General features: G+C 36.2%; 1 pseudogene; it reads right to left on the reverse strand.

Moving 5' to 3' along the window:
* Positions 1–14374: 14374 nt before the first annotated feature.
* LOC110742194 lies at positions 14375–15197 on the reverse strand (annotated as a pseudogene).
* Between the last annotated feature and the right edge of the window lie 11888 nt (positions 15198–27085).

The raw sequence follows: 27085 nt of genomic DNA on the forward strand, positions 1-27085 counted from the left end.
TACACTATATGCTATCTCTCTAACTGTCCTCATAATTTCACTCTTCAGTGTCATGGTCAGTGACTTGAAAGTCATAGAATTTTAAAATTCATTTTAAGAATCATTATACCTCAATTTTCTAGGTGTTGTATACCTAACATAAATGAAATAAATGGAAATCACATTTTGGCTATAAACCCAAATTTTCCTAACATTCTGTTTCAACTGAAAGATATAGAGAGGCTGCTTTTCATCTATGTAGGTGGAGAACAGAGAACAGAAATCTGACATTTCTAATCTATAATAACACTCTTCATCTAATAAGATTATTAAGAAGAAAAAATATATGTGTAAGACAGATGGGTGAAGCTATACTTCCAACTTTAATCAATTAGTTAATAAGAACATTAAATTATTCTCCTGACTTTATTATTCCTTCCCTGTTCCATCTACCCACTTTCTTTACTGTAATCATTATAGTAGATCTTTCAGAACGGGACAAAAGGGAGTAAAATAATTGACCATTTCAAGTGCCACGGGAGTAAAATGAGTAATCTGCAATTCAGAGAAATCTCACTGGGATTTAACATCAACGCTGTTTTGTACTTACGGGTGACTTTCAAGGTACTTATGGGTGATTTTCAAGGCCATACTGAATCATTCTCTGACACTTGCCACAATATATTCATGACTATTTCTCTCTCCCAAACCCACACAACCTATTAACCTGAATATTTCTTTTTAACATCCTAGGTCTGTAGATATACGTTCTTCTTTTCAAGCACTCTTATCTTTTATTTTTCCTCCTGACACCTATGTGCTCTGAAAGCCCTCCGATCCTAACTCCTCTTTATCTTATTTTATAATTAGGCTCTTGAAATAGATGCTTTAAAATATGATATAGTAATACTCCCATCTACTGTATTCTTTCTCAGGTATAGCATCTGTATTACCACACAGGGTTTAATTTTAATCAGGCCCACATTAATAATAGTTCTTACCTAGGACCAAACTATACTAATGACTCAGGGAATACAGATAAACTATTCTCTCTGGAATAGCCCAAAAATAGTCAGTTTTCCATTTTCTAGTGAATTGTGAAAAATTATACTATTGGATTAACAAATGAATTTTTTAGAGTTTTGGGACTCCTTCATTTTATGCACTGTTAACTCCACAAATAGAAAAATGCTCACTTGACTACTCCCTACTTTCCAGCCAACCATGCTTATTGTTTTTTTATAATAAGCAATCTAGATCAGAAGTATGTTTATAAGATAATCAGGTAGAGGTCATTTATCACCCATACTCTGTTGTCTAGGTAGGAAGGGAATAGGTTACATTTCTATGGTTAATCCTTAGCAGCTAACATAAAGCCTAGAAGATATTTTTGTATTATAACAGTATTATATGTGGAGTGCCAACACTTTATTATGCATTGTGCCACAAATAGAGGTTCACTGACAACTTAAGTATGGCCCATTATCTTTACAGAACTCAAATATAGAGAAAATAATATACAAATAAACAATGCAACATGTTTTGACAGGAGTAAAATGTATGCCAAGTTATTAAGAGAACAAAAATGAGGGATACCTAAATCACACTGAGAGATTCATAACACTACCTTGAAGAGAGGATACCTGAACAGTCTTAAAGGATAACCATAATTTAGCTAAGAATAGAAGGGAGGATAGTCACTTCAGACTCAGAAGCCAATAAGTGAAGAAAACAATATGTGACTAAAGCATATGATTTATATCGTAAATGCTTTGTTATAGTGTGAACAAAAGGTGTTTTTAAGAGTGTGGTGAAATAATAAACCAATGAAGGAGGTAAGGCCTGATTCTAAACTTTTTATTTTTATATTTGCACTTAGGTGGAACCAGTGAAAAATTTCAAGGTCAAAAAGGACATATCATATCTACGTTTTTAAATATTCCGTTATTATTTTCTATGTAACTATTCTTTTACACTTTCAACAGATACTTAGGGAGAGCCAAGCACTGCCTTATGGCTGACTGTACAATGAGTGAATAGAATAGCGTTCCTTCTTTGATTTTGTACATAAATGGACAAGGATAAACAATTAAAAAGTAACAAATATTAATCATTACAATTACGAAATTTTTGGCAGGCGCAGACAGGGATCTCTGAGAATAAAAATACCAAGCAGGAGTTACCTAGGAGAGTTCATGAAGGCCTTTCTATGGAAGTGGCATTCAAACTGACACATGAAAAAAGGGAGGACACCCATCTTTGGTGAATGCATGAGAGACAGAGAGAACTCCATGAAGTTCTAATGAAGGAAATAATCAGGCATATTTAAGAAATATATAGAAGCTAAAGGCAGCATTAGGAGTAAGTTGGAAAGTTTATATAGTAAATCAGGTGAGAAAGAGAAATGAGGGTATTGATAATATAACTTAAAATTTCTTGTACTTACTCAGTTGGAACCACATAAAATTGTTAATACAACTATCTGATCTACCAAAATTACAGTTTCATATGGTTGGGCCTATATATTAGATATTACACTTACCACTTTAATACACAATCTTATTTAATATTCATGAAAACCATATGAAGAAGGGACTAATATTTGTATTTTAGCAATGAGAAAATTAAGGCTTATTGAAATTAACTAACTTGGCCAGAGACACATGGATGGTAAGAGGATTAATCAGCCAAGTCCCAATAAGGAGCAGGTGACACACCCAAACAAAATGTTAGAAAGTATTAAAACAGGAGCTACTTACAAAGGCATTGACAGAGTATTTGGAAACAAAAAAGAATAGCGTGGTTGCACCAGCCACCAACTGTAATCATTGTAAGACCTGAAGGGGCAAACGAAGTAAGTGTTCTCAAAAGAAGTAACTATATGGAAAAAAAATTACCGGATAGGAACAGTGGCCTTTGGTAAAGACATGAAGACAACCCATGGAGATTCAGTAAGGAGAGAAAATAGCTAATAAATATTCCAAGGTTGACTCCCTACACAGCTCCAGTCTTCTTCCTGAGTTTCCTATTAGAACTCATCTAGAAGCCAGATGACAAGAACCCTGTAGATCTAGTCCATAAGTGTCCATCTCACAGGGCATAGAGCAAAATAGAGAAGGTGGAGTGGATCTGGCAGGAGTTGGCAAACAGAAGCTATCCAGCATTATATTACAGTATATCTCTTTCTCTAGATCTATTAATATTTGCTTTATAGGTTTCAGTGCTCTGACACTGGTTGCAAATACATATATTTACAATTGTTATAACCTCTTGCTGAATTGACCCCTTTATCATTTTATAATGATCTACCAAAATGCATTCCAAAATACTGAATCAACCTCAGTATCTATCAATGCATGAATGTATAAAGAAAATGTTGTATATATACACAATGAAATATTATTCAGTCATAAAAAAGAATGAAATCCTGGCATTTGTATCAACACAGATGGAACCAGAAGACATTACATTAAGTGAAATAAGCTAGACACAATAAGACAAATATCATGTTCTTACTCATATATGGGAGCTAAACGAATTGATCCTCTTGGAGGTAGTGAATAGACTGGTAGTTATCAGAGACTGGGAATGGTAGTGGGGAGTAAAAAGAGGTGGGTGAATGGGTACAAAAATACAGTTAGATAAAAGGTATAAGCGCTACTTTTTCATAGCACAATAGGTCAACTGTAGTTAGCAACAATTTATTTTATATTTCAAAATAGCTAGAAGAGAATATTTGGAGTGTTCCCAACACAAAGAAATGATAAGTGTTTGGGGTAATGGATATTTCAATTACCCACATGTGATAATTATGCATTTTATGCTTGAATCAAAATATCACATGTGCCCCATAAATATGTTCAACTATTACATATTCAGAAAAATTAAAAATAAAAAGTAGATATATTGCATTACCATGGAGTCACATATTGAACTGAGCTCATGATAAAATGCACAATTAAATGGCTTGCTTGGTGGTCTGAAGCAAAATAGTCAAAGTACAGATTGTAAGGTTGAACAATTTAAAAAATAGAGGAGCAACCTGCAGAAATTTGTAGAGGGTGAGACAAAAGGAGGAATGTAGGATGAGTCCAAAGCCTTCAGCTGAGGTGACTGCACAGATGGTGATGGCTTTAAGTGAAATAAGGACAAATGAAACAAGAGGGTTGGGCGCAGTGGCTCACCCCTGTAATCCCAGCACTTTGAGAGGCCGAGGTAGGTGGATCACCTGAAGTCAGGAGTTTGAGACCATACTGGCCAACATGGTGAAACCCTGTCTCTGCTAAAAATCCAAAAATTAGCCGGGCAGGGTGGCATGTACCTGTGGTCCCAGCTACTCGGGAGGCTGAGGCAGGAGAATTGCTTGAACCCAGGAGGCGGAGGTTGCAGTGAGTGGAGGTCACGCCACTGCACTCCAGCCTAGGCAACAGAGTGAAAAAGGAAGGAAGGAAGGAAGGAAGGAAGGAAGGAAGGAAGGAAGGAAGGAAGGAAGGAAGGAAGGAAGGAAGGCAGGCAGGCGGGCGGGCAGGCAGGCACAAAAAGTCAATTTGAAAAATGCTCAGTTGCAGTGTGTATGGATAGTGCAATCTAATGGATGCATGAATAGATAGATAAAATTTTGGAGATAGTCCTGACTTGGGGTTAAAGTCTGGAAATCATTAGCATGAAGTTTTGGTGATTGAGGTTTGTGATTTTATTAAAGTTCTCCATGATAAATATATAGAAATAAATGTATAAAGAGTAAAACAAATAACTAGGCTGCACTCGTTCTTAAGGGGTAAATTAAGGAACAGAATCCACCAAAAATCTTTGTTCGAGTAAATAATTTTTTAAAAATAGGATAAAATAGTATTGTAAAAAAGGGGAGAGAAGAGAATTATTGAATGATGGTTCACTTTTCTTCTAATTCTAGAAAAATTTCAGGTAATGTCTATCGTAAAGAGGATCAGTTAAAATAATATATATGCATCTAACACAAATGCTTAGCTGGAACTTGCATGCTCTTTGATCCTGCTACCCTATCAGTGAGGTGGAAAGTTTTGGTCAACCAGTGGGAATGAATGCAGGAATCAAGTATGCAGACTGAGAAGGGGACTCACTATATTATGGGTGAGACCAATCAGCGAGAGTACCAAAGCTAAAAGTCTATGGGTTGGCTGTGGACAGGACTTGTAAAGGAAGGGCATCCACATAGAATTCAATAAGTAAGAAAACCTGAATTATTTGAAGATATATTTGTAAATTTCTTAAACATTTTTATAGTGGAAGTTATATATTCTCTTGACTTAATTTTCCTCATGAAAGGATAAAGAGTAAACGTGCAGATGAGCTAGATTTTAGACTATAAGTTTCCTACTAACTCATGAGAGTTCATGTCTCATTAGGTAATATTTAACTTTCTATTGATTAAACAGAAGTGCCATGTTTAACATTGATATAACACAAAATATCTCATGTACCCCATAAATATATACACTTACTATGTACCCACAAAATTTTTTTAAAAATTAAATGGTATAACAAAGGTGAACTTAAAATATGGACACTTTCTAAGGAAACTGGTTTGAATTTATTTGATGAAAGACAAAATAAATAATAAAATGCTATTGTTATGGTTTCTTTACTTGGGATATGATAAAAATTCAAATACATGAGTATTTTTATATATTAAGAGTATCACTTACCAAGATCACAGAGTGTAATCTCTAATGTTTATTATTGCTGGTGAGCAACACTATTACTTTTTTTCCAATTAGCTGGATAGCATTATAAAACAGTTAGCAGAGTGGCCGATTTTAGACTACAGAGTTCTGGCCAAACTAATATATATTCAAAAGCACTAAACATAATTTCTTAAAATAGACATATTTGGTTCCCATATAGAAAAGAAACTATTTGTTACATTCCCACAAAACTCTCTACAGTTCAAAGATACAATTAAGACCTTCCTCTACTATCAAAGACTGCAATTGGCCATTATACTGAATTCTCATGAAGTTGTTTTAAAAAATAATTTCTTGAAAAAAATATATTTCATTTCCAAGATGAGTTTCTCATTTTCATATTTCTAAATGCAATCGAGCTTGTTTTTCTTATTAGCCTTTTACAGGAGAGGTATAACCTTACTAAGATACAAATATGAATGACCATTTCCATTCCATTTTTTTTTTTTTTTTTTATATCTGGAGTTCTGCCAAGTTCTAGGTTGGAGTGTAGTGGCCGGATCTCAGCTCACTGCAAGCCCATTCCGGTTCACGCTTATTCTGCCCTGCCTCCCTAGTAGTTAGACTACAGGTCTGGGCCACTCAAGGCTTTTTTAGGCTTTTGGGTAGAGACGGGGCTCACCAGAAAGAAGCCAGGATGGTCTCATCTCCTGACCTCGTGGATCCTCCCCGCTTCCTGCCTCGCCCCTGTGCTGGGCAGGCTTGAGCCACTGCGCCTGGCCTCCATTCAGTAATAGTTCTCCCCAAGGTGGCACCCATGGGATGCTTTTTTTGAACCAAAAAATAATAATGATTTGGCCAGGCATGGTGGCTCACGCCTGTAATCCCAACACTTTGGGAGGCTGAGGCAGGCGGATCACGAGGTCAGGAGTCTGAGACCAGCCTGGCCAATATGGTGAAACCCCACCTCTACAAAAAATACAAAAATTAGCCGGGCATGGTGATGTGCACCTGTAATCCCAGCTACTCAGGAAGCTGAGGCAGAAGAATAGCTTGAACCTGGGAGGCCTAGGTTGCAGTGAGCCGAGATCATACCACTGCCCACTAGCCTGGGTGACAAAGTGAAACTCTGTCTCAAAAAAAAAAAAGAATAATTTTGAACAAAAATCACAATATATAAAAATTTGGCTTGGTTCACTATAATATTCAAACTCTTTATGGTTAAATAGACATCTGCCACTAGATAATTAATTGATAGTATAATTAATATCAATACTTAGTCATAAAAATAATTCATACTTTAGCTGAACTCCATTTTTATAAATGTAGGGTATTGTACATTATATCATTGTTCAATTAATATTTGTTCCCTCCTCTTCCACTATCTCCAAGGGAGGAGTATACTTCCCTGCCCATTGATTTTGGGCATGCCCAGATGACTTATTTTGGACAATGGAAAGTAGGCAGAAATGGCAGTGTATGAGTTTCAAATTAAGAACTAAAGAGGACTCATAAATTTCTTCCTACCCATATGGGAGCTTATGACTACAACCATGAGAAAAAATATTGCCTAGATAGCCACTGCCCCTTTATCCTAGCCTCAGAATAAGACCCATGGAGAAAACCTGAATTCAACTTAGAGCCTGAAGCAGACGGAGGCCTCCAAATATCCTACAGACATGCAAGCAGCTTGAAACCAAACAGCACCGGCCAATATTTAGATATAAGGCTGAGAAATTATGTGTTATTGCAAGCCACTGAGTTTTGAGGTATTTTGTTATGGGGCATTATTGTAGAAATTGCTGGCAGATGAATGGGAAAAACAATTTATAATTGTTCTTTATAATACAGCACGATTTAATGAAATTCTACTATAGATTGAGTTAAAAAAAAAAGGTAAATTTTGAAGAATATTTTTAAGAGAACACTTTTCCCATTATACACAAATAGTGTGACACAACTGCTAGATAATAAGCTAAATGCAAAGTACTTGTTTGTATGTCTTATTTCTCAATTACAGCTTTAGCAAAGTCTATTAGGGCATCCTATATATGTAAAAACTGTGCCAACTATATAAAAAAGCAGAACACATTTTTACTAGTATAAAGTGCCCGACTTCTTCATAAGGCAGCTCTGAAACTGAATTTGAAAGCTTGTCCTTGAGTACTTTTGAGTTCCTTATTGTTCCCTTTTAAGATGATGTATTAGGTTTTTATTGCTGCTGTAACATCCCTACAAACTTACTGGCTTAAAGCAACACAAATTTATTATCTTACAGTTATGTACTTCAGAAGTCTTAAACATGTTTTACTGGGCTTAAATCAAGATGTCAGCAGGGCTGCGTTCCTATCTAGAAGCTCTAGGGGAAATCAATTCTGGAGGCCACCCGCATTCCTTGGCTTACGGCCTTCTTACTCCATTTTCAAAGACAGAACTATTAGGCCAAGTCTATCCCATGCTACCGTCTGGCTCTTTCTCCTCTGCTTCCCTCTTCTATTTAAAAGAATCCTTGTGATTACATTGAACCCATAGAGATAATCCACGGTAATTTCCTCCACGTCAAGGTTAGTTGATAAGCAACCTTATTTCTATTTGCAAACTTAATTTTCCTTTATAGTGTAATTTAACATACTCACAGATTCTGGAGATGAGAATGTGGATGTCTTTGTGAGTTTATTGGTTTGCCTACCTCAGATGGTATCATTGGAAGTTGATTCTGCTAATAGTGATATTAAGACAAGATGTTATCATATACATATATACACATATTGCTATAGCAAATTTATTTTATATCATGAACTCAACAATAAGCTTTCCAGTATTGCATTATCTATTTTCAAGCTGCATACATTTTGGGCAAGACATCAAAGCTCCCTAACCTTTATTTTTCTCATCTGTATAATTGGGGGTAATAGTATAATCAACATCACTATTTTGTTGTGATGATTTAATGTAATAATAATACATAAAATCTGAGCAATTGTCTGATGCCTACTGTTTAATAAATACCTATTTTAATTACTATGCTAAAATAATTATGGCTATTTTGTATAGCTGTAGATTAGACATTATGTCTAGTTACAATAATCAGTTTGTTCTTTGATATTATATTGAATACTGTCACTGGAATGGGAAATTCAAATTATGTGTCTGGACATATAAGAAGAGCATACAAGCCAAGAAATGAGCGCATAATGTTTACACTCAGAATTTACATTTATCTGAATCTTTGTAGGGTCAAATCTGAATGCAAATTTATTTAATACTAACAGTGGTGCTTTCCAATAACATTTCTCACTAGCTAAATCTCAAAATAGAGATCTAATATTAAAGTGTTGAGATGCCAAAATCACATTTTATCGATTTAAAAACAAATACAAATGAGATTTTTGAGTTTCTGATATTGCTTGATAATAATAGCTCATTTCTTACAGAAGAAATAATGGAAATTCAATTCCAAATTAAACTATATCTACAGCATTATTAAGGTATCAGTCATGGTTAATGATGACTTCCTTGAGAAAAAATTCTTGCCATTTATTTTCATAACCTGTGTGATGCACAGAGATTGCTTGCAGTAGACACAGAGGCTTGAATAAAATTTACTCTCCATAGCAGTATAGAATTTGAAAGTTAGGTGACACTATAGAGTGTTTTTATTTTGTTGTTTTTTAAATCAAATTTTAAATAGAGTAAATCCTCTAACCTTAGGCATTTCAGGATTCTGTTGAGTATTTTACAAAATTCTTATAAGAAATATCTGTCTTAGGCAACTTGTGTTTAAAAATAAAGACAATGGTATTAAATGGTATTATAATTTTGCTATCCTGAAAATGTATAAAATAAACTTTGCAAATATTTTTAAAGACCATTAAGAAGTACAAGATGTTAGAAGAATAGTTACAAACACTCTTTAGACCAAAATGATTATTGCTTCACTTGAAATCGTTTTTGTGTATATTATTAATAAGCAGCTCAAATATAACAACACATCTGTGTTAAAATATAAATTGTCACTGTAACATTACAATTATTACCATTTAATACATTGATGATATTTTCGTGGTATATACACCCAAGGAAATAGATTTTTTAAATGAGAGGTAAACAGAAAAATAAAGGAAAAGAAAAATATGTAAGCAGGCAGATGGGTAGTAGCTGATTTATTAGAATGATTAGATCATAGAACTCTTTCCCTACCGAGCTCACTGGCAGAATGTTATGGTTCAGACACAAGACTGGAAGAATCCTTTGGGGAATTAACCAGCTCAAAAAGGAAAACGTAAAGATACTCTCACCATGATTTCCCTGAGAACTCCTTATTCAGATTGATCTAAAATAAAGCTTACACTCAGAGTTTTAGTCTCTCCAATTATAAGACAGGTAGATGCCAAGGTATTCCCAGAAAGTTTCTGGCATAGAATATGATAAATGAGGAAAAATTGATAAAGAGGAGGAAGACAAAAAATAACAAAAACACAAACAACAAAGAACAAAAAGAGAAAGAAGTATAACTACGGGGAGAAGAAAACTTCAATACCTACAGAGAGATAAAAGAAAATATTGCACCTATGACATCAAACCAGAATGTTATTAAAAAGAAAAAAACGTTCAGAAAACAATAAGAGTGTTTAAGTTATTATTTCTCAGCTCCAGGCCTATCCTTGCATAATCTGCTCTGTGATGTTGAAACAGGGACTTTGCAAACCCCATTTCTGTTTTGCCAGCTGCACCCTGTCAGGCTTCATTACGAGGGGGATGAGAGGGCAACTATGAGGTTGGAGCAAGAACAAATGGTTTACTTGTTCCTTTTTGCTTTTCCACAATACTTCTTCACCCCAGCAGCAGCTCTTTCTTCTAATAGCAGCAGTCAAATCTAGTTCGCAGTTTTTTTCCAACACTGGCAAAACTAGCTGCACCATGTCCTGCCCCATCAGAAACATCAGTACTAGTCCACTAGCATCCCCTCCTTGAAGGTCTCATTCAGTTATTGACCTCCTCTGAACTCAGAGAGACCCACAGCAACTGAGTACTTCTCAGAGATCCGAGTAGACCCCTCTTGTATATTTCCAGATTTTAGTTCAACATCTTGTGTTTATTCCTTTAGTCCTAAGATTGGTAGCCACTTCTTATATCTACTAACTTTATGAGTTTTCTTCTTACTCTTTCAGTTACCTAGTCAACAATCTTATAGGTAGTTAACAATTTTTTTCTATTAAATTGTCTTTATTCACAAAAGGGGCATAATTTCTGTCTCCCCAAATGATGTCTCCCCTGACACAGCATAATAGGAAAAATAAAAGTAGCAGTGGATGGGTTGGAAGATAAAATCAGGCAAATCTCCAAGAGTAGGGCAAAAAACAAAGAAAATGAAAGTAGAAAATTAGCACACGGTTCCAGGAAGCCTAATGGCTGAATAATAAGTATCTTAAAAAGAGAAAAAACAGAGAAAATGCTTGAGGGGAAATAAGCAAATACTTCAAGAAAATTCCCAGAATTAGAACACATGAATTTTCAGTTTGAAAGTATCCATTGAGTATCCAGCAGACTTGATGAAAATACATTCATTCCAAATAAGGTCATTATAAAATCTCAGAACAGCAGAGACAAAAAAAAGTTTCTATGAGATTCCTGAAAGGAAAAATGAATATCACATACAAAGAATCTGTAATCAGAATGGCTTTGGGCATCTCGATAGTAACACAGTAACAACAACAACAGAAGACATCAGAGCAATGTGTTAAAAATGTAGTATAACTATGAATAAAGCATGTGAGAGGAAAATAAAAATATTTTCAGACAATCAAATGTCTCAAAAATATACTTCCCATGCACTTTTTTTTTTACAGTAATTAACCAAAGGATACCCTCTAATAACATAAGCCAATAAGTGAGGAAAGAGGAAGAAATGGCAACGTTATATAGGAAAATTTCAAAGAAAACTTAACAGGATCGTGATTACGAGAGGGTACCAGGTAACAAGTGTGCAGCAGGCATAAATAGCACTAGTCCAGATGAATGCATGATGTTTATTCAATACTGATTTAACCAAAATTTTCATGACAATAGTAGGCATTGGAAAGAGGAAAAACATAGAACTGGCATCATGAAAGAGTTAATCTATAACTTACCAGAAGATGAAGTGAATCAGTGTAATAACTGTAAGCACTCTTCATGTAGTGTGTGTGTATGTGTGCATGCGCACATACTTGTGTGCATTTTCTCCATATTTATCTACAGTTTTTAGGAGAGATGGATTTAAAACTGATTCATCACTGCACTTCTGCTGAAACTTGAAGTTTGATAATAATTAACATTTATAAATAAAAATAGCTATATTTACGTATTATGTAAAACTATGGAGATATATAAATGCCAAATTAAGCAATTGAAAGATTCGAAAGTGTTTGCCCCCAGGATAGAGAAGTAAGACTGGGGAATGATGGGACAGTATCACTGTATTTTTATTTTAAGCTTGGTACTGCATTTAATTTGTCAAACTACATATGTCAATGATAAAATAAAGTTACTTTAAAATTAACAATACCAAACTTATTGATCTAGATGATTTATTTTATTACCATGTAATATATTTTAGGTATCTTTGAGCAAAAGGTATTGGCCTTTTCTACAGGTTTTTAAAATGTTCATGTGAAAAAAATAATTACTACCCAGATACTTTATCTGCATGAAGACAAACAGAAATTTCCAAATGTCCAAAACAACAACAGCAACACAAGTACATTTGCTGGTATATTATCTGATGCAAAGTGTTCATGCAATAAAGGTTCAAATGAATGAACAAGTAATGTTACTCTTTATTCACAGCCTTTACTAAAGATACAGAATACTTATGGTTTGATCATTGATTACAATTCAGTTCTATATGCCTTGAGAAAGTAGAAATAATGTTTAGTGAGTGCCTAGCTACCAAACAATGCTTATGGAGTAAGATTCATTGCATTTAAACATGCATGTTTATGAGGACATGAAATAGACACATTGAGATTCATTAATTTACTCATTTTTCAGAGAGCATGGATTAAGTACCTTAGCAGGCATTACTCTAAGATGAAAGGATGAAAAGGAAAGTAGGTCACAGTCCCTGCCTTCCAATGATTCATGGTATGTTTCTGAGCAACAAATAACTACACATTTTCTTTAACTTATGCAAAATGATTCCATTATCCTTACTTCACATGTGACAAAATACACAGAGATTTAATAACCTGTCAACAGTCAAATAATTTTTAAGTGACAACATGAGGATTTAAACTTAAATTTACCTTACTCCAAAATTTGCTTTCAGCTACTGCAGATTACCTGTATTGTCCTCAGAAATAATTGTTTTAAAGACGTATCAATTGTTAGGAGATGTTCTAAGGTTAACTCTATGTTACCATTTAACATTATCAACAAGGTTAATACGATTAAGTACATATGCATAGGTCTGATCATTCTAGAAATCTAACACTGGTTTTTTGCATGTTTCTGTGAAGAAAAATGCCATTAATGCCAACAGTTAGAGCCTACCACAATTCTTGTATCCTTCATATTAGAAATACCATTAAGCAAAATTTCCATTTTCTAACTATTCTAACTACTCTATTCTAGAGTAGCTTAAATTGTAGAACTTAAAAACATCTTTGAGGTATGATATAACTATAATTTTTTTCCATTCTTACCTGAGGTTGTATTATAAAAGCACATGCTGGTTGTAAACACTTCCAACAATGCAGAAATGAGCAAGGGGAAAGTGGAGCTTGCTGTGGACACGGCCACAGGACCACGCTTTTGTTCCTGTTGGGATGCCTGGGTCGGTTTCACAGGTCGCCTCGCAGTCCTGCAGGCTGAACCCGTCTCTCTGGGCGCCCCGCGCTGCCTGCCTCCTGGGGACTCTAGGGTGACGTGGATGGATGCCCGCTTGTCTACGGTTCGGCGCGTGCAGTCAGGAGTCTGCACCAAGAATGGTCCATCAATGAGGGAGAGTCCTCTCCGGGAGGGGCTTCCGTGCCTCCCATTCTGGGCCCTTCCAGACTTTTTGCAGGAAGCGCTGTCCTTGAGTCATTCTGTTTTGTCCTGAGGCTGCTGCGAGGAAGGGGACAGATGAGCACATGCTGGAGGGTGGGGACATGCGGGACGGCTTCAGTCCAGGCACAGCCGCAGGTCCCCGGCTGCCCCACTTTCCCTGGCCCGAGAAGAGCAGCCCTCAGCAGGCTGCGGGCACAGTCCCAGCTTAGAGCGCACTGCAGGGCCCCAGCATCCCCGCCTTAATTTTCACCTTTGTTCCCTCCTGTTTTCCAGCTTTGGAGTCCTTGTTAAGAGGAACTCGAACCACAAGGTTATAAACACGACACCTGCATTCCCTTCCAATCCTTCATGGTTTTCTTTTTTACACACAAAGCTTACAACCTTTACTTTTTCCACCTGGAAAACCAGTTTTTCCAATACTTCAAAATACAAATATCCTTTTATCATATGCTGAAAGCCCTACCCACAAGCCCACTTCTGCCTTTGACTCTGTTCACTGACCCTTCATTTGCTTCCTAAACTGACCCTTTTGGTAACTTTCAGTGAAGAGGTGGCTTTAATAAATATATTCTCTAGCAATCTCCAGAACCTTTGCGTCGGTCAGGGTGAGAGGTGCCGCAACGATGTAAACAGAACAGCTGAGTCCTCCGGGTAGGCGCCCAGTGCGAGCTGCACAGACCGCGTGTGTGGGAGTCATGGAGTCAGAGGCGCTTCCTCAAAATGCATCCCCCCAACCCCCACTTCTCCAGAAGAGCACACAGCCCCCAGGGGCCCCAGGACAGGGCTGGTCCCAGCGTATGCACGCCACTTCCTGGTCTTCGGGGGTGGTACGCCGGAGGCTGCCCGTAGCCTGCCCGTAGCAGGAAGCCCATGCAGAGGCCAGGGTCTCTTGTTCCACTTGACGGAGACCCCAGAAGGAGCCAGGGGGCAGCATCAGAGCCTGGGGCCCGGGCAGGGGTGCCCAAGGGCATAGCGGCTGCAGGCCATTGGCAAGGCCAGAAGACGGTGAGTGGAAAGCCGGGGGCGCGTGGAGAGACCCCGAGAAGGGGTTGTGCAGCTGGGAGTCCTGCATTTGCCATTCGTGTTTCATCCGGCGATTTTGTAAGCAGATTTTTATCTGGACCTCCGAGAGCTGCATCTCCCTGGCCAGCCTCTTCGGCTCCAGAGGGCCCAGGCAGTGCCGGAAGACACCCTCCAAGGCGTGGACCTGCCCCGTGGTGAAGGCAGCCACTGTCCTCTCCGGCGCGGGCCGATTTGAAGACCTAGCTTCCTTGATGCTGACGGCCCGAGGGGTCTCCCGGGTGCCGGATGTCTGGCCCGGGCCAGGGAGGCTCCCGGGGAGATGTTCGCAGGCCTCGGGGTATATGTCGGCCGGAGCAGCTGCTCTGGGAGAACCAATCCAGGGAGCCAAAGCTGGAGGGCTGCTGCCGGCCACGAGGTGGGGAGGAGGAGAGACGCATGGCGGTCAGGTGGGCCGTAGGGAAGGCCAGGTGGGGCTGGCCAGGCGCAGGATCCACCACAGCTATAAATTTTATTAGTGATAAAGTAAGTAAGGTGTAGAGACATTAAGTGGCTAATGAAAGATCAGAGCTACTGTGAGAACAGTTTGGGGATTGAATCCAGGCTTGCTAACACCTAGTGCTAACTCCAGAGAGTGTGAAAAGAAACATTGAAGAATCACCGTGTAGACTGTTTTCAATGTATTACTTGCTGGGTTTTATTTCCTAATGATTCTCTTATGAAGGCTTTTTCAAAATGACTGGCAAAAGCCAAAAAATATTCCATTAAAAATAGGTATGTTTTGATAAATAGGAAAATAGTAGACGTTCTAGAAAAGATAAGTAAAAGTGGATTCTTTTTAAAGTTGAATAAACTCTACTATGTAGCACTAAGAAACAATTAATTAGTTGTATATAGAGTCTAAGAATACATTTTGAAAAGGCATTATTAGTCTAGGCACGATCGCTCACCCCCGTCATCCCAGCATTTTGGGAGGCCAAGGCGGGAGAATCGCTTGAGTCCGGGAGTTCAAGACCAGCCTGGGCAACATGGCAAAAACCCCGTCTGCACAAAAAATACAAAAAAAATGCCATGCATGGTGGCGCATGCCTGTGGTCCCAGCTACTCTACAGGCTAAGGTAGGAGGATTGCTTGAGCCCAGGAGGTGGAGGTTGCAATGAGCCAAGATCATGCCACTGCTCTTCAGTCTGGGTGACGGAACAAGACCCTGTCTCAAGAAAAAGAGGGGGGGAGTGGTTATTGAAAAGAAAAGTGAGGAAACACAAGAACGAATGGTAGCATACTATTCGTAGCATTCATGAATATTAAAATAAATAATAATATATTTGTCAAGGATACAAATATGTATTAGGATATAACACAGTATACTAAGTACCATGGTGGTAATATATGGTGGGAGGAAGTGAGTGTGGACATTGAGACAAACGAGCAAACATAAAATAGTATTTTAAAAATTAAATAAAACAAGAATGGAGCCTTGCATAGCCTGCTAATATGAGAAATAGGAGTAACTGAGCTCTCTGCACCTGAGGTCCAAAAAGCAAATAAAATATATTATTGTTGATATTCTTTAATAAAATCAAATTTTTAAATAAGTAATTACAAATATGAGTGATAAAGACAATCCTGCACAATTTATAAATAGAATAAATCTTTAATTGTTGGAATTTTGTTACATTTACAAAAATGATTTTATAAGACTTCTTTTATTTATTTTTAAGTTCCAGGGTACATGTGCAGGATGTGCAGGTTTGTTACATAGGTAAACGTGTGCCATGATGGTTTGCTGCACTCATAACCTAGGTCTTAAGCTCAGCATACATTAGCTATTTTTCTTAATGCTCTTCCTTCCCCCACCCCACTTCCAGACAGGCCCCAGTATGTGTTATTCCTCTCCCTGTGTCCACGTGTTCACATTGTTCAGCTCCCACTTATAAGTGAGAACATGTGGTGTTCGGTTTCCTGTTCCTGCATTAGTTTGCTGAGGATAATGGCAAAGGACATGATATTGTTCCTTTTTATGGCTGCATAGTATTCCATGGTGTATGTGTATGACATTTTCTTTATCCAGTCTATGATTGATGGGCATTTGGGATGATTCCATGTCTTTTCTATTGTGAATAAGGCTGCAGTGAACATACATATGTATGTATATTTGTAATAGAATGATTTATATTCCTTTGAGTATATACCCTGTAATGGGATTGCTGGGTCAAATGGCATTTCTGGTTCTAGATCTTTGCAGAATCGTCACACCGTCTTCCACAATGGTTGAACTAATTTACATACCCACCAACAGTATAAAAGCATTCCTATTTCTCTATAAGCTCACCAGCACCTGTTGTTTCTTGATATTTTAACAATCGTCATTCTGACTGATGTGAGATGGTATCTCATTGTGGTGTTGATTTGCATTTCTGTAATGATCAGTGATGTTGAGCCTTTTTTCATATGTTTGTTGGCCACATTAATGTCTTCTTTTGAGAAGTGTCTGTTCATGTCCTTTGCCCATTTTTTAATGGGGTTGTTTTTTTCTTGTAAATTTCAGTTCCTCATAGATTCTGGATATAAGACCTTTGTCAGATGAATAGATTCCAAAAATTTTCTCTCACTCTGTAGGTTGCCTGCTTACTCTGATGAGAGTTTCTTTTGTTGTGCAGAAGCTCTTTAGTTTAGTTAGATCCAATTTGTCAGTTTTTGCTTTCTGACACACAGACAAATGGAATAGAAAAGAGACTTCCAAGGAAGTCTAAAGGACCCAGCTAATTTAGCTTCCTAAAAATGTAGAACAGTTGCTAAATCTCCTTCAGTGAGAATATCTGGTTCTTTCTCAAATATTTATTTTTAATATTTTTACGATGTATATATCACTAATTTTTAACTTATACTTCCCATGCTGCCATCACTTCGCAAAGTGTCAATAACTGAAACACACATTATTCAATATGTTGCATTCTATAACACTTAAATATTTTATAAAACTTAGGAATATTTATGCAAATGAAGGTAACATTGCTTATAAATGATGCTTTATATTGCAAGACATGCCAGTTTTTATGTACCTATCCATCATACATTACCTATAAGATAAATAGAAATCAATGATTTAAGTTTGGTAGAACAGCTTTCACATAAACATGTAAGTTCCTAATGATAACATGGGAACTAAAATTAAAACAATCTGCAATATTTAGATATTTTGGTTAAGTTTTGACAAGACAGTTGTCTCAATATTCAGTGTAGCTCTGGCAAGACGTATAATATATATATGTCATACTCAAATAGTGGTTGTATCTATTGCCTTGGTTTTGGCCACATATTACAGAATTGCCAACTAATAGCAACTAACTAAATTCATTATTAAAATGGCATAATATTGGTGGGAGGTAATGGGATGTCTTGAATGAGCACAAGCCTGGCATGTCATTTAAACTCTCAGAGCTTCATTTTCTTTGTGTGGAAAATAGTGATGTTAAATTACACAAGCTCTTGGGTTCAAATATGCTTTAAATTGTATAATTCTAATTGCATTTTAATGGTCTTAGCCATTTATAGAAATATTTTAAAGTTATGTTTCTGATTATCTTATCTTAATTGAGGTAGATTAAGGCAAAGCAGGAGGCCAGCTTTTTTCAGAATTATCCTATAGAATATGGTTATGTTTTGGGTGGAGGAACATGGGATTAACTAATGAGAGAGAGCCAATACCTCTTATATAACAGAACTGGGGGATAAAAAATCAATTTTGCTCACAGGTCATGGTGAGAAAAGATAGAGGAAGCACGAGAAGGTTTATTTCCCTCTTGGATTTTGAAAATGTGTTTGAGAACATCCTTAGTATTCATATGAGGAGTTACAACAGTGTTCAATATCTAATAACACTCTCCATAAGATTAGCATAATCAGTCAATAATGGGGCCATACATGCAGCCAAGTCCTTAAACCAAAAACATCAGAATTATGTAACGTGTAACAACTCCAAGAATGTCTAGATCATGAATATCTTTTAACTTTAGTCGAGGGATAACAAAAATGTGATTCTAATCTTCTCTTATTACTACCTTTTCCTTTCCTTCCATCTACAGATACAAAAAAACATTTTTTTTTCTACCTTTCATTAAAACATGACTAATTTCAATAACATAAGAAAAGGAGAAATGGGGCCGGGCACAGTGGCTCACGCCTGTAATCCTAGCACTTTGGGAGACTGAGGCGGGCAGATCACCTGAGGTCAGGAGTTAGAGACCAGCCTGACCAACATGGAGAAACCCCATCTCTACTAAAAATACAAAAAATAATATTAATAATAAAAATAGCTGGGAGGGGTGGCGCACACCTGTAATCCCAGCTACTCAGGAGGCAGAGGCAGGAGAATCGCTTGATCCCAGGAGGCAGAGGTTGCAGTGAGCTGAGATCACGCCACTGCACTCCAGTCTGGGCAACAAGAGCAAAACTCCATCTCAAAAAAAAAAAAAGAAAAGGAGAAATGAAATACAATCTCTGTAGTCAACATACACGAAGATGAAGGCAAATTTGAAACTGATATATACATGTATATATGTAAATTCATTTCAAATATTATCTATTTCCATGGGCAGTTAGTGGGAGGAAAAAGGATACACACTATATGTTTGGTTCTACCAATTTACATTTGTTGGAATATCTAAAACATGTTTGTTCCAAATTACCTATCATCTGTCTATCTAGCCATCCACAAACATACACATACTCACTCAAGATACACTCACAAATATAAGACAAATATAACTGCCAATTCATAAATAACAATATTTGAAAGCTATTATTATTTGAATATTATTTCAGTAATATTTATTATTTTAAAGTTTTTTCAAAATATCAGTTTATATATTATACTTATTGATTTCAATCATTGAACAAATCTCTTTGAAATTTATAAATTTACATTTTCTAAGTTGAAACAAAAATATGCTAGATTTTTGTAGGTTGACAGATATAAAGAGTGAGTGATATGGTTCGGCTGTGTTCCCACCCAAATCTCATCTTGAATTCCCATGTGTTGTGGGAAAAACTGGGGGCAGGTCTTTCCCGGGCTGTTCTTGTGAGAGTGAATAAGTCTCATGAGATCTGATGGTTTTAAAAAGGGGAGTTTCCCTGCACAAGCTCTCTCTTTGCCTGCTGCCACCCATGTAAGATGTGACTTGCTCCTCCTTGCCTTCTGCCATGATTGTGAGGCTTCCCCAGCCAGTTGGAGCTGTAAGTCCATTAAACCTCTTCCTTTTGTAAATTGCCCAGTCTCAGGTATGTCTTTATCAGCAGTATGAAAACAGACTAATACGGTGAGAATAAATAAAATTTCAAATGTAAATGTATTTTATAAAGTTTCTTATTATTTTTGCTGATGATGGATATTAATTTAACCTTTCAGCTCAGGTACCAAGGCACAGCAAAATACCCTTTTTAAAAAGATGGGAAATTGTAATTAAATCAATAATTCTGTTTACAGAGTGCCAGTTAGAAAGTACTTAAAAATCACTGGTTTAACAAATGAAATACACTTCATATTCTGAGGGAGCACATATTTATACATCCATGTTATGTTACTTGAGTATAGATTAGACTCATAGGCCCTGAACCACATGCTGTGATGATGGATTTAACACTTCATAATAAATACTAAATAATATTTACTGTGTATCCTCATTGCATTAAGTTGATTTATGTTAGAGAAATAAGAACCTAATGTTGAGTTTATTAGAGTAGTATTAGGTTTAAGACCTCCAGACTTTTCTTTGTCTGTTAACTGAAATAACTTTTACTTGTGAAGGCAGACCAAAATAAATATTCTTCAATTAGGCTACTTGTTTTACAACCATAGAATGTGTTTTAAATTGTACATTTTCCGTCTCTGTGGGAGTTGGAGAGTATGCAGAGGTAATGATGTTTTTATTAAAGTACATGACTTCATTGAGGAAAAAATAAATATTGTTAATGAAAAGCATGTTATAAATGTTATAAATTAAAGACAAGCAAGACACAAACATTGGAAAACTTTTTGAAGTGTATAATTAATAAATCTTATATTGCATCTACTTTTAACTTTTTATATAAACATATTTTTAAGAAAAACAAGAGTCAAGGTCAGTATTTCTTCTCCGAACTGATTTTAGCGTTTCTCTTTACTCACTTAACTCAGTTGTAGTTATGGAAATTTGCAGAGTCTGTTTAAAAATAGTGCTGACAAATAGCTAAATTGAGGGTAACCTTTATTTGCAAGACATATATGTCCAACTGAATTAGCAAATTAACTACATTTTATGACAATTAAATATATATGTATCCTTTAAAAAGGTTATGGGCCATAAAAAATGCTACTTCTCTACTGATGCCCTAATTCTTTCTCTTCATCATTAATATTTAATGAAAAATTTTTCTTCTAAAATCTATATAAAGCATTCAACCAACCTTTATTTTGCTATTATTGTTTGATGAATAGTTTCCAACATCCTTAGCTTAATCCCCTTTAATCTAGACCACTCAAAATCAATATAGTTTTGTTTTATACCAAAACTAACTAGCTGCTGATAACCTTGTGAACCTGGTGAAGCGTGTTTTTCAGTGACTTATTTCCTCCTTTGAAGCTATTTCCTCATTTTTCTGATTTCTAGAGCCATGATGTTCTCTGTGTTTTACCTGTAACAAAAGCTGCTGTGACAAAATATTGCCACCCTACATCATTCTACATATAAGGCCATCATATTTATGAATTAACTGTGTTTCAAGCAGGAAGAGAAATCAGCAATACACAGTTCTAATAATGAAATTTCAGAAATGGGGGACTGGTAAATGAGGTATTTTGAGGGGGTAGAAGTGCTACCTAAATCTTCGTATGTGGGTGGTATTGTACTCATTTTGTGGAAAGAATACGTTTTAATGAGAAAAATAGTGTAGTCTAGAGTGTGAAGTCATTGTGTTTATATATTTGCATTATTTGGAAACTATTTAAAGAGAATTTTGGTAGAATGATTTATATTCCTCTGGGTATATACCCAGTAATGGGATTGCTTGGTGGAATGGTAATTCTGCTTTAAATTCCTCTTTGAGAAATTACCATACTGCTTTCCATAATGGTTGAACTAATTTATACTGCCACCAACAGTGTATAAGTGTTACATTTTCTCTGCAACCTCACCAGCATCTGTGTTTGTTTGTTTGTTTTTTGACTTGTTAATAATAGCCATTCTGACTGGTGTGAGATGGTATATTATTGTGGTTTTGATTCACATTTCTCTAACCATCAGTCATATTGTGCTTTTTTCATATGCTTGTTGGTTGTGTTAACATGCACGTGAATGTTCATTGCAACACTATTCACAGTAGCAGGGACGTGGAATCAACCTAAATGCCCATCAATGACAAATTGGATAAAGAAATGTGGTACATATATACAATGGGATACTATGCAGCTATAAAAAGGAACAAAATCATGTCTTTTGCAGGAACATGGATTGAGCTAGAGGCTGTTACTCTTTTTCTTGAGACAGGCTTTCGCTCTGTTACTCAGGCTAGAGTGCAGTGTGGTGGCTGTTATTATTGGCAAACTAATGGAGGAACAGAAAACTGAATACTGCATACTCTCACTTATAAGTGGGAGCTACATGATGAGAACTCATAAACACAAAGAAGAGAACAACAGACACTGGGGTCTACTTGAGGGAAGAATCTGGGAGGAGGGAGAGGATCAGGAAAATTTGGGTAATAGGTTTAATACCTGATGAAATCATCTATACAACAAACCCCTGTGCATGAGTTCACCTGTGTAACAAACCTTCACATTTACCCCTGAACCTAAAACAAAATTTTAAAAAATAAGAACACTTGGACACAGGGTGGGGAACATCACACACTGGGGCCTGTCATGGGGTGGGGGGAGGGGGAAGGGATAGCATTAGGAGATATACCTAATGTAAATGATGAGTTAATGGGTGCAGCCCACCAACATGGCACATGTATACATATGTAACAAACCTGCACGTTGTGCACATGTACTCTAGAACTTAAAGTATTAAAAAATAAATAAATAAAGAGAATTTTGACCTCACATTAAAGGCAACATCTACAGAATGATCATAAGGGAGAATTACTTCTATTAGACTGTGGGAGCAGTCAAGTAAAAATAGTCAGTCATTTTGTTTGAATTACATGAAACTGTATCAATCAGCTCTTTATCACACATGGCCTTTATATTTATAAATTGTACTAACAAGCATGCTATGTTAAATTGCTTAAAAAGCATGGAGACCAAGAAAAAGTTGTCTCTTTTTAAGTGAAGAATACAGAAAAATTGAATCAATTAACAAAGATACCTATAGGGAATAGCTATTAAAATTTCAACTATGATTTGAGGAAATTGTGGCTAAATGATAATTAAACATATTTATTTTAAGAAACAAAATTAGAGTAATTTATATCATAATAAGGCTTTTATAATGCTTAACTCTGGGAAAATTTTTATTAATACTTCTAATATTCAGGTCATATTCTTAAAGGAATTTTTAAATGACTTCAACTTTGATAATACATGAAATGCACACTTCTCTAAATCTGCTTAGAACACACTGAAGATGGTTGATATCTGCTTCATGTTGGAGTATAGAAATGTCACTGCTTCCATGTTTGTTAATACAGCAACATCACAATTTAAACATGAACCCTATACATTTGGTGTGACATTTCAACCATCCCCATTGGGAAAGTTTAACTGTGCCTTCTGCTGCTGTACTATGCATTCTGGAGAAAAAAACAAAAACAACAGCAGCAACAACAACAACAACAACAACAACAAAACCCCAAGCAATTTTGAGAAGTGATTATCAGTCACTATAGAACTGAGGAGTTTAAGAAAAAAACTGTATAATCAGAAAAAAATATATATTTTATTTCTCAACATTATACCCTGTCTTTTTGCTTTCTATAGACCTGGAGAATAATCAGAAATTGTGTTCCCATGCATGGCACTCTGTACAGACTTGGGAACTTCGTTGCTAGAAAAACTATCTGTACTTTTCTCAAAAGTGTCCAAATGGGGTTGGGGAAATTAGATTAAGTTAGTTATATTATCTAAGAATTACCATTAGTATCTCAGTACCATCATCTAATTTGCTTTTCGCTCACCTTTATCAGCATCTTTTATTTTATTTTTTAAAATAATTTCACTTTGTATTTTAGATTAAGGGGGTACACGTGCAGGTTTGTCACACAGTGACATCAGTATCTCTTAGAATATTAGATCTATTTCTTGGTAGCGTAAACCTACCACCACATCAAATTATCTGTATTTTTTTAAAGAACAATAAAATGTAGGCCACTTATAAGGTGAAGTGTAATAAAATAAAACTGAACAATTTTCCTTTGTTTTCTAAACCATAATTTACAATTTAAAAATATTTTAATATTATTTTCTTCTTATTTTGTTTTTCCATTCTAGCTCATAAAAATGAGAAAACAAGTTGGAGAAAATAATTAATGGCAATAATAATAGTGATAAAGATGATAGTAAGTTGGGCTATGTTTTGAGAGAATTTAAAATTTTTTGTGGTGTATTAGGAATGAATAATAAGAACAATTTACTACTCCCGGTCAAAAGAACAAATGATCTTGAAAGGACTATCACTATAATTAGAAGTGCAAAACTTAGCCAGTGAGTAATATTAATCACAAAATATCTTAAAACAGATTGGATATATTTGATCACATTTTCCCCTCTTCAATGTCTTTCCTTAAGTATTTTAGCTGAGTTGTACGTGTGTCTGTATGTAAGTTTGTGTGTCTGCATATGTTGACTACAAGATTGAGTGTCTAAATGGAAATCCTCTCAGTTTTAGTGCTGCAAGTCAGAGTCATGAAGCCATCTTGCCAGGCACTAGCTCCCAGACAACATTTCTAGACACACTCAGGGCCAGAAGGGAACCTGCTGCCTTGAAGGGAATGATGAAGTCCTGGAAGGATCCATCACCTGTTGACTAACAAGCCTTTGGGTCTTGAATAACCAGCATCAATACTTATGTAGTATGCTGTGGGCCTTGGGTGAGATTCTGAGACTTGCTGGCTTCAGGTGAGACTCAGCACATTCCCAGATTTGGTAACTATGGGGAGAAACACCTTCTGCTTCAAGAAAGTAGAGGGAAAAAGAAAGGGGACTTTGTCTTGCACATTAGATACCAGCATGACCATGGCGGGTAGAGCACCAAGCAAGCTTTTGGAGTTGTAAAGATGTGGAGAAAAGGGAACCCTCATATAGTGTTGGTGGAAATGTAAATTAGTATAATCACTATGAAGAACAGTTTGGAGGTTCCTCAAAAAAACTAAAATAGAGCTACCATAGTATCCAGCAATCCCACTGCTAGGTGTATGTCCAGAAAAGAGGAAATCGGGATATCATAAAGATATCTCCACTCCCATGTTTATTGCAGCATTATTGACACTATTCAATATATACAATGGAGTACTACTCAGCCATAAAAAAGAGTAAGATCCAGTCACTTGCAACAACATGGGTGTAACTGGAGGCCATTATATTAAGTGAAATAAGCCAGGCACAGAAAGACAATCTGCATGTTCTCACTTATTTGTGGAGCTAAAAATTAAAACAATTGAGCTCATGGAAATAGAGAGTAAAAGGACAGTTACCAGAGGCTGGGAAGGGTGGTAGATGTTGTAGGGTGGTAGTCAGGATGATTAATGATTCAAAAAATAGTTAGAATGAATGGATAAGATCTAATATGCACTAGCACAATAGGGTGACTATAGTAAAAAATAATTTAATTGTACATTTTAAAACTTAAAAAGTATAATTGAATTGTTTGTAACACAAAGGATAAATGCTTGAGGCCATGGATACCCAATTTACCCTGATGTGATTATTATGCATTGCATATCTGTATCAAAATATCTCAACGCATAAATACATACACCTACTATGTACCTACAAAAATTAAAAATTAAAAAAGGTGTGGTTACAGTGCAGATTTCTGACACCCTGGCTGGTGCTCACAGACACAATCAAAGGAATCAACCCTCCTCTAGTGCAAGCTCTTATGTGGCCCTTGTGTTAAATACAGGACAGAACATAGCATGGCAGGTTCCAAACCCTGGACTCAGGCTTCCCCACCAATTTCCAGTCCTGCTACCTAACCTCTCTGTGCCTTAGTCTCCTCTGACTATAGAACTGGGATAATTATAGTACTTTGGAAGCTTGCTGTGAGAAATAAATGAATAAATGCATGTGAATATATATATATTTAAAATAATGGGGAAAACATAAGCATGAAACACTTATTTTATTGATTTCAGACTGCTTACAATGTACATTTACATAAAATAGTACTATGTTAAGTTAACATAGCACTTTAAAGGAGGATTTCAAAATGTAAGTTCCATGGACCAGCTCAAAGATAGTGTTCCAGTGGACTGTGAACATACTGTGCTCATGAGCAAAAAATTCACATCATTGGTAATATGTTGGTTTCTCTAAGGAAAACACCCATGGTTATTATTATATTTGCAAAAGAGTCTGTGACAGTGCCTGTATTAGCTCATTCTCAGGCTGCTTTAAAGAACTGCCCAAAGCTGGGTAATTTATAAAGAAAAGAGATTTAATTGACACACAGTTCCATATGGCTAGGAAGGGCTCAGGAAACTTGCAAGCATAGCAGAAGGTGAAGCAGGCACCTTCTCCACAAGGCAGCAGGAGAGAGAAGAGAGCAAAAAAGGAAAAACTTCCGCTTATAAAACCATAAGATCTCGTGAGAACTCACTATCACAAGAACAGCATGGGAGAAACTGCCCCCATAATCCAATCACTTATCTGCCTTGACACGTGGGGATTATAGGTCTCTCCCTCACCACATGGGAATTACAATTTGAGATGTAATTTGAGTGGGGACACAGAACCATACCATATCACTGCCCCTGAAAATAATATCACCTTTGGCCCGAGAGTTCTCAAAACAACTTTGCCCTGATACTGAAAATAACACTGTATAAACAAAAAATTATAATTATTCTTGTTTACACAGAGGAGATTGGAATCTCAGGGATATTAGGTAACTGGTCAATTATACAAGTAATAATTTTAAAAATCAAGCTGAGATTCCAGGAAATACGACATCTAATACAATAATCTTTTATATAAGATTAAGAATGATGAAATTAGTTTTAAATCCACTGTCTATACCTTTTTAAAATATAACCGTAGATTCAAATACTTTTGCTAATTAAAAATAAATAATAACTTTTCTGTTCAGAGTAAGTCACTCCAATTGTCAAATAGACCTTTGGCCTAATACTATGGACCAATGTCCCTTCAGTGTTATATTTTGGATTCCAGCAAATGAAAACAATGAAGTATGAAG

The sequence above is a fragment of the Papio anubis genome, chromosome X (genome assembly GCF_008728515.1).
Source record: "Papio anubis isolate 15944 chromosome X, Panubis1.0, whole genome shotgun sequence".
Classification (NCBI taxonomy): domain Eukaryota; kingdom Metazoa; phylum Chordata; class Mammalia; order Primates; family Cercopithecidae; genus Papio; species Papio anubis.